Source organism: Odontomachus brunneus, unplaced genomic scaffold, assembly GCF_010583005.1.
Source record: "Odontomachus brunneus isolate Ranch 3 - 2012 unplaced genomic scaffold, Obru_v1 Obru_scaffold_077, whole genome shotgun sequence".
Classification (NCBI taxonomy): Eukaryota; Metazoa; Arthropoda; class Insecta; order Hymenoptera; family Formicidae; genus Odontomachus; species Odontomachus brunneus.
In genome coordinates, this window is record NW_022639527.1 from 196,864 (window position 1) to 204,651 (window position 7,788).

At 36.5% G+C, this 7,788-nt stretch overlaps 1 long non-coding RNA gene across 1 annotated transcript; it reads left to right on the forward strand.

The window, feature by feature from the left end:
- The first annotated feature begins 553 nt into the window (after window positions 1-553).
- Window positions 554-3,415, forward strand: LOC116847343. Its single transcript, XR_004378745.1, has 3 exons — window positions 554-851; window positions 914-1,149; window positions 1,278-3,415. It is a non-coding gene; the product is annotated as an uncharacterized LOC116847343 (long non-coding RNA).
- Window positions 3,416-7,788: the final 4,373 nt, after the last annotated feature.

The window sequence follows — 7,788 nt, forward strand, 5'->3', positions numbered from 1 at the left end:
CAGGATTACCTATGATTTTATATTATTTCATTTCTATTGCCACGATGAAAATGAAGGACTCTGATTAGTCAATTTTCTTATGCGTTGTACATTATAAATTTATGCAAGAGTGTGTGCTTTTCGCTTTAACTTATGTTGTAATCCATAAGGAATGGACCAATCGCAGTTGAACATTTTTGTAAAAATCAACTGCAATTGGTCAATTTCTTATGGATTACAGCATAAGTTAACGTTTATGGCCATCATAAATCGGCCTTTAAAGTGCCTTTACATGGGAGCATCGAGCGTCGAGCGTTAAAGCGGTAGCCAATCAACGTGCCACTTTCCGCAAGAACTACAATATACTTCTGGGACCTGATACGTTGATTGGCTAACGCTTTAATACTCGACGCTGGAACGCTCCCATATATTGGCACCTTTATGCTTTTATACAAGAGTGTGTACTTCCCGCTTTGGCTGCGTTCCGAAATTCACTGCTAATACTGAAAATCTATAGTTCATGCTACGTGTACCATTTCGGAACGCAGCCATAATGTTTTCTGAGCGTAGTCGCCATTGTATTTCCAAAACGCCCAATATGTAATTTTCTGATATTACGTTATACGATAGTTATTATAATTATAATTTGGGTTCTACAATTATTTCTCAAATTGATCTTAGTTGTTTACATTTAACATATAGAATTTATAATGCGGCCTAAAAGTGATGTTTAGCAAGTTTTTGAAAAAGATGAGAAATGTATTAAATGCAGGTTATGTTTGGCAGAGATTAAAACATGTGAAAACACAATTAATTTAACATCTCACCTAAAGAGACATCACCCAGATTTCCCTTTAAAAAAGAAATCTAAGGTAACTACTATATTGAATAACCGTAAAAATATTTAATATTTACAAAATTTTTTTTATTTTAGCAAATAAAGTTGACTGATGCAACAAGTAACGAAAATGATATACAAAGTGATAATAATTTTTCATGTAATAAGAATATTTCTATGTTTCAACCCAAGCAAGTAGATTTGAAACAGAAATCTAATATAGAATCAGATATAGATTCTATTTCAGAAACCTCGTTCATTATCAGCTAATTAAGTCAAGTATCGACAACCTCTAATCAATGAAAGCTTTTCAAATATAAAGTCATTTTCAGGTATATTTTCAACTTATAACAAAATACATTTTATATTGAACCTTGCAACATTTCCAAAATAAAAAAATATAAGAATATATTATTATTACATAACAATTATAATAATAACTGATGTCTTTATTTTTTAGATGGAGGAACAAAAGCACATAAAATAACTAACAGATTGATATATATGATTTGTAAAGATAATTTGCCATTAAATACTACTGAAAAAGAAGGATTCAGGTACTTCATGCAAGGTGTGGAACCATTATATAAAATTCCAGGAAGTAAAGCAATGACATCTATGATAGATGAAAAATATAATTCTCTTTCTAAAATTACTAAAGAAAAAATATCAAAAGTTTCTTCTTTAACAATTACTACTGATGTGTGGACTGAAACTTTAAATACAAAAAGCTTTTTAGGTATAATTTGTCATTTTTTAAATAATGATATAAATCGAGAGTCACATAAATTAAACAGTGTTACTACAGAACTACTATTATAGAACTTGATAAAAAACACGATTCTGATTATTTGGCAAGTAAAATTATATCAGTTTGTGAAGAGTGGAATATCCAGCCTGAAAATATAACAACTATTGTTACTGACAACGCGAGAAATATAATTAAAGCTGTCACAGATATTTTTGGCAAAAATAAATCCACCCCATGCTTTGCACATACTTTGAACTTGGTTGTGGAAAAAACATTAGAGACTTCTGAAGAACTTAAATTTATTGTTAATAATGTAAAAAGTATAGTGACTTATTTTAAACAGTCTGTTATAACAGCAGATCAATTACGCAATGCACAACCAAAAGATAAACAATTAAAACTTATACAATCTGTTCCAACCAGATGGAATTCGACTTTTTACATGCTGGAAAGATTTCTTTCTCTTTCTGAATATATAATGCCAATTTTACTTCGAAATGTAAATGCTCCTGATTAATAGAACACAGATGAATATTTTGAAAGAAATATTACAAATACTTTCTCCATTAGAAAAAGTTTCCAAAGAAACATGTGGAGAAAATATCTTACTGCAAGTAAGATAATTCCAATAATTAATTGTTTGCATAAACAACTTGAAAATTTAGAATCTATTTCAAAAGAAGCTATTGCTGTAAGAAATATTACAATATCTGAATTAAAGAAACGTTTCGGTGTTATTGAACAAATAAAATTACTATCTTTATCAACATTATTAGATTCACAATTCAAAAAAATACACTTTAATAATCCACTAGCATGTACACAGGCTAATATAACCATTAACGAATTATATAAAGAATCATTTACAGCTAAAGGAATTGAACAAGATTCTGAACCATTAATATCTATTATAGATAAAGAAAAGGAAAACGTAGTAAATGAAAGTCTTTAAACTTATCACGAGAAATTAACTTCAAAATCAAAATATAATGAAAAAGAAAGTATGAAATCTGGGTGTATATCAGTTGGACACGGGGCAATTGGACACAGTCCAATCACAAGTCGCTGTTCCAAGGACCCTACAAATGTCTCTAATCACACGGTGCTATGATTGGCTGTGTCCAAATGCACCGTGTCCAAATGCACCGCTCCCATGAAATCTAATGGACTTTGCTTAGAAGTAAAAAGTTAGATAAATTCTAGCGTGATACTTTTTAAACATGATCCAATAGAATATTGGAGATTACAGACAAATCAATTTTTTAAACAGATTGCTTTTAAGCATATTTCAATTAATGGTACTTCAGTACCTTCTGAAAAGTTGTTTTCCAAAGCTGGAATCATAATGACAGAAACTCGTAGTCACTTACAGGGAAAACGACTATCTAAACTTTTGTTTTTAAGTTCTTTAAAACTGAACAAATGGTATTAAAACTTTCTCGTAATTGTTTATTGAAGTCTAAGTGTTCTTTTTGTTTTATTTTTCTTTAAATTTCTGTGGAAAATTATTGTACTTGGTTTCCGGATGATACAGTGTTATTTATGAATTTGTATTCGACATTTCGTAAACATTTTAATTCATTTTTTCTGTTTACTTTTTTCTCAGAAATAATTTAGGTAGTTCCTCTTTCTGAAGAAGTGAACATAAATGTTTACGAAACTTCGTAAATAATTCCATAAAGTCATGTCGGAAATTAAATACAGTAATTTTCCAAAAAGCACAGATAAAATAATCTTTAATTTATTTTAATTCATTTTATTTTTCTTTTTATCTTATATTAAGTAGAAATTTTAAGTAGAAATTTTATTTTCCATTTAAGTAGAAATTTTAAGTAGAAATTTTAAGTAGAAATTAAGTAGAAATTTTAAGTAGAAATTTTATTTTCCATTTTATAAATATGAATAAGATTATTCATTATTTAAAAAAAATTATATTTTATGTTTTATATTGAGTTGTAACTTTGTTAAGATATCTTTGTAGATTTGCTTTATAATTTGTTGTATGAATATATATAAAATTTACAAATGCATAATTTTTATTCTTATTAGTCTCCCTTCTTCCATTCCCATTTGTGAAAATATTTACGATTAACTTTGACCAGGGAGTTGATTGTGTATCTCGAAACAGAGTGAAAATTACAAAAGTGAGCAAACACTACGGTATATGTCACATATACAATACACGTAGATGGCGTTAGGGACTAATGCCCAGAGCCACATATTGAAGAAAGGATATACTATACACTTCTAGTATTAGAGTGCATGGGGGTAGGGAATCTGGAAGTCGATTATGTATCTCAAAACGGAGTGAAAATGACAAAAGTGAGCAAATTTACTAGAATATTTGTAACTTCATTGGTCAATGCTAGTGAATTTGCTCACTTTTGTAATTTTCACTCCGTTTCGAGATACACAATCGACCCCTTGAACGCACCCCTGGGGTGCGTTCCAAAATTCTACTCGGTGGGTAGAGTACATTTAATTGACCAATCATAATAAAGAAATCCTAGTTATCTTTGTTCTTATTGGTCAATTAAATGCTACTCTACCCATCAAATAGTTTTGGAACGCAGCCTGAGATACACAATCGACCTCCAGTCTCCTATCACAATCGACCTCCAGACCCTATTTCTAGGGTCTTTATAAATAATGATCAATTGGCTCGTTCTTTTTAGTTGCACTGCTAAACTGGTGCAACAAGTTGAAAGGTAAGGCGACAGTTTCCCGAAAAGTGGAGGGGATAATTTTGGTACCAAGGAAAATCTCTACACGATATAATTTAAAGATCTGTTCTTTGTAACTGCACTGCTGAACTAATGCAAAAGATTAGAGTGAAAAAACGTATACTTGCCTCACTTCAATTTATTGCACCAGTTCAGTTACAAAAAATAGATCTTTAAATTATATCGTGTAGAGATTTTCCTTAGTACCAACATTATCCCCTCCACTTTTCGGAAAACTGTGGCATAATCAAATTGAAATGAGAAAATATATACTTACCTCACTATAACTTATTTCAGCAGTTTAGCAGTGCAGCTAAGAAGAACAAACCAAATTCTTTTGTTAATTCTCATCGTATCTCCAAATTAATGACTATGTTTACATAGCAACGTTAATCCTGATTAGTAACTAACATTAATGAATTCTCAAATCCGACTGGAGTACATTTTTAGATTTGAAAGGATATACCAATAAAATCTAAGAATTCATTAACTACGGTTGTTAGCCATGAGGTCCGATTACGCACAGATGCAATCGGATACCACCAATCACAAGTCGCTACTTCAAGGATCCTAGAAATGTCTCTAAGCATATGCGGCTGTGATTGGTAGCGTCCGATTGCATCTGTGCGCAATCGGGACACTCCCTTAAGCGTGGTCTACAACTTAAGTTATAAAATTTAAGCTTTAAGACCTAAACCGTAAGAAGTTGACCAATCGCAGTCAATTATAAGAAAAATAGTTGACTGTGATTGATCAATTTCTTAAGGTTAGAGCTTAAAGCTGTGACGTGATGATTTTTTATCGTCCGTCACTCGGAAAGTCGTTAGGAAGCCGAAAGCGGGCTTCCCGGCTGTAGGTGGATGTCGCGTCCTAGCCGTGGCGAATAGGACGCAAGCCTGCATGGTCCTACTATTTTTTGTATATAAAGAAAGAGTGCGGTCGAGAGGTCGGATCAGGAGAAAGAAGACTCACATCGGAGAGGATTTGCGGCCGACGTGGGAGAGGAGGAATCCTGACGAGGAGCATCGGATGGACCAAATGTCCTAGGTGAATCGCTTCCTTACTATTATTCGTAATTAAACGACAGGGTAAGCTACTCTAAGGAGGCCTGTTCTAGCTGACATCCAGATAACGAGGAGAACGTCGAGAAAGAACTGCCGAGGTGGACCAGTCCCGACCTGCCGCAAGGGAGCCGCAAAGACGGAGTCGACGGACACCGCGGACGAGCGGAGGACGGGTGTATATCAGTTGGACACGAGGCAATTGGACACAGTCCAATCACAAGTCGCTGTTCCAAGGGACCCTACAAATGTCTTTAATCACACGGTGCTGTGATTGGCTGTGTCCAAATGCACCGTGTCCAAGTGTACCGCTCCCGCGGAGGACAGCTGCAGCCAAGGCAAGTCCGACTAGCACATCCTCCGCGACCCGGAGCATCCTCCGAGCCAAGCGAAGACGCCGCGAGGCTCGGGGACTGAGGAAACGACTGCCAACATGATGTAGCGCCAAGGTCGGAGAGGCCAACAAGCTGGAGAGGATCAGATGGTAGACGAAAACAGTGGCCGCAAAACAAAGGCCGAAAAATGGGGGGATTCTATCCTGCAAATCGGCCAATCAACGGCCGATAGCTGTCGGAGCAAGCGATTCGAACCTGGGATAAAACCAGGTTCCAACGATCGCTCAGGAGCTTTTCTCCCCGTTAGCAGTGACCACGGATATTGTGAAGGACGTGCCATCCACGAAGCCGGCGACGAACGACGACTCGACCTCCGCATCCTGTAAGGCCGCTACCGCACGGGTTACAATTTTTGGTGTGAACCCAGAGGGGACCGCCGTTGCTGGCTGCCGACTGCCCCGCTCCGCGGGTTTTGGTGAGTCCGTTCCAGAGGGAACGAACAGACTGTCTTTTGGTAATTGGTGTCGCGGAGCGGTTGCGGCGTCGGGGAGCTGGAACTCGGCCGTCCACTCTGGGCGAGAGCCAGGGTTCGCGTTCCTCTCGCGAAAGGAACAGCTCCGCGTATCGTGAAAAACCCAATCGAATAACTGCCGACTATCCGCCGTAAGCGATATACCGGGCGAGCACACCGCCAAAAGTCTACGTAGCTGTCGTGACCTTCGTGGTCACGACTCGGGAATTTGAGCTACCGACGACCAGCATCGCGACCGCGAGCAGGGATAATGGGATTATTATTGAGAATCGCTGCCGTATAGCGGAAAGTAATATTTATTAATTTTATTATTGTATCGTAACTGCCGAAATACAACACATCTGTTAATTGCTACCGCCGAATAAACTTTAAATAAATAGTATCCTCATTATTATTATTTCAATAACCTCCTTATTATTTCAATAACCGCCAAACGCATTAACCCCTCTGACTTGTCAAGGAACCAGCCCCTCTACCTAGAGCAGGGCTGAGCTGCCGGTCATTCGGACGAGCTGTTCGGGCGGAGGGCGAGTTGCCCTCGTCGGCGAGACCATCTATTAGTGTTAGTGTTTAGACTTCTTTAGTGGATACGGACCGCCGTATCTGGCGCCCATTTAGTGTTTCACCTTTTGAGCTGTCGGGTCTCGCCAGACAATCTGCCGAACAATCGCCGAGGCTCGAATAATATTTTGTCGCTGCGCCCGATTCGTATGCCAACTGCACGAGTCGCGAGTGCAGCGTCACAAAGCTTAATCTTTAAGTAAAAAATTGACCAATCACAGTTGAATTATAGAAAAATAATAAATTATGATTGGTCAATTTCTTACTTAAAGCTTAAAGCTTCAGTTCTCATTGCAGATCACGCTTTAGTCCCGAATTACAATAGGTGATTTAAGTTCCAAGAAATTGACCAATCGCAGCTAAATTTGTCGAGAATAATCGACTGTGATTGGTCAATTTCTTGAAGTTTAAAGCTTACTACACCTGTGAATCGGAACTTATTAATCCGGATTAACATTGCTGTATAAATGTAGTCAATATTGCATAATACTGCAAATGTGTTCGATTTTCAGTGCTGTCACAGTTTACTAATAATTTCGGAACGATTTGAGTTAAATGATTAAATTAATTAAATAAAAAGACTTAAGGGGCTGGAGTCCCATGTCCCATTGCGACGTTTAGTGCCGATTGTTCCAATCTCTTGGTAAACTACCTGACATAAATCACATATCTGTCCGTTTTTCCTGGACAAGAGACAGACACATGATTTAATTGTTAGGTAACTTACCAAGAGGATGGAACAATCGACTCTTAGTATTTCTGTTAGAACTTCTAAAAAAATAGAAAGATTTGATTGGTTACGTGATACGCGTCACATGAAAACTTTATGCCACGAGATCACACCCTTGCGTTCAGATTCCCTACTCGAGTGCACTTTATTACTAGAAACACTACAGTATATGTTACATATACTATAGCACTTATACTATTAGAGTACACCCCTTAATTGAATAAAAGACATGCCAAAAAGTAACGATATTCTCTAATATCGATATATTTGTAATGAAT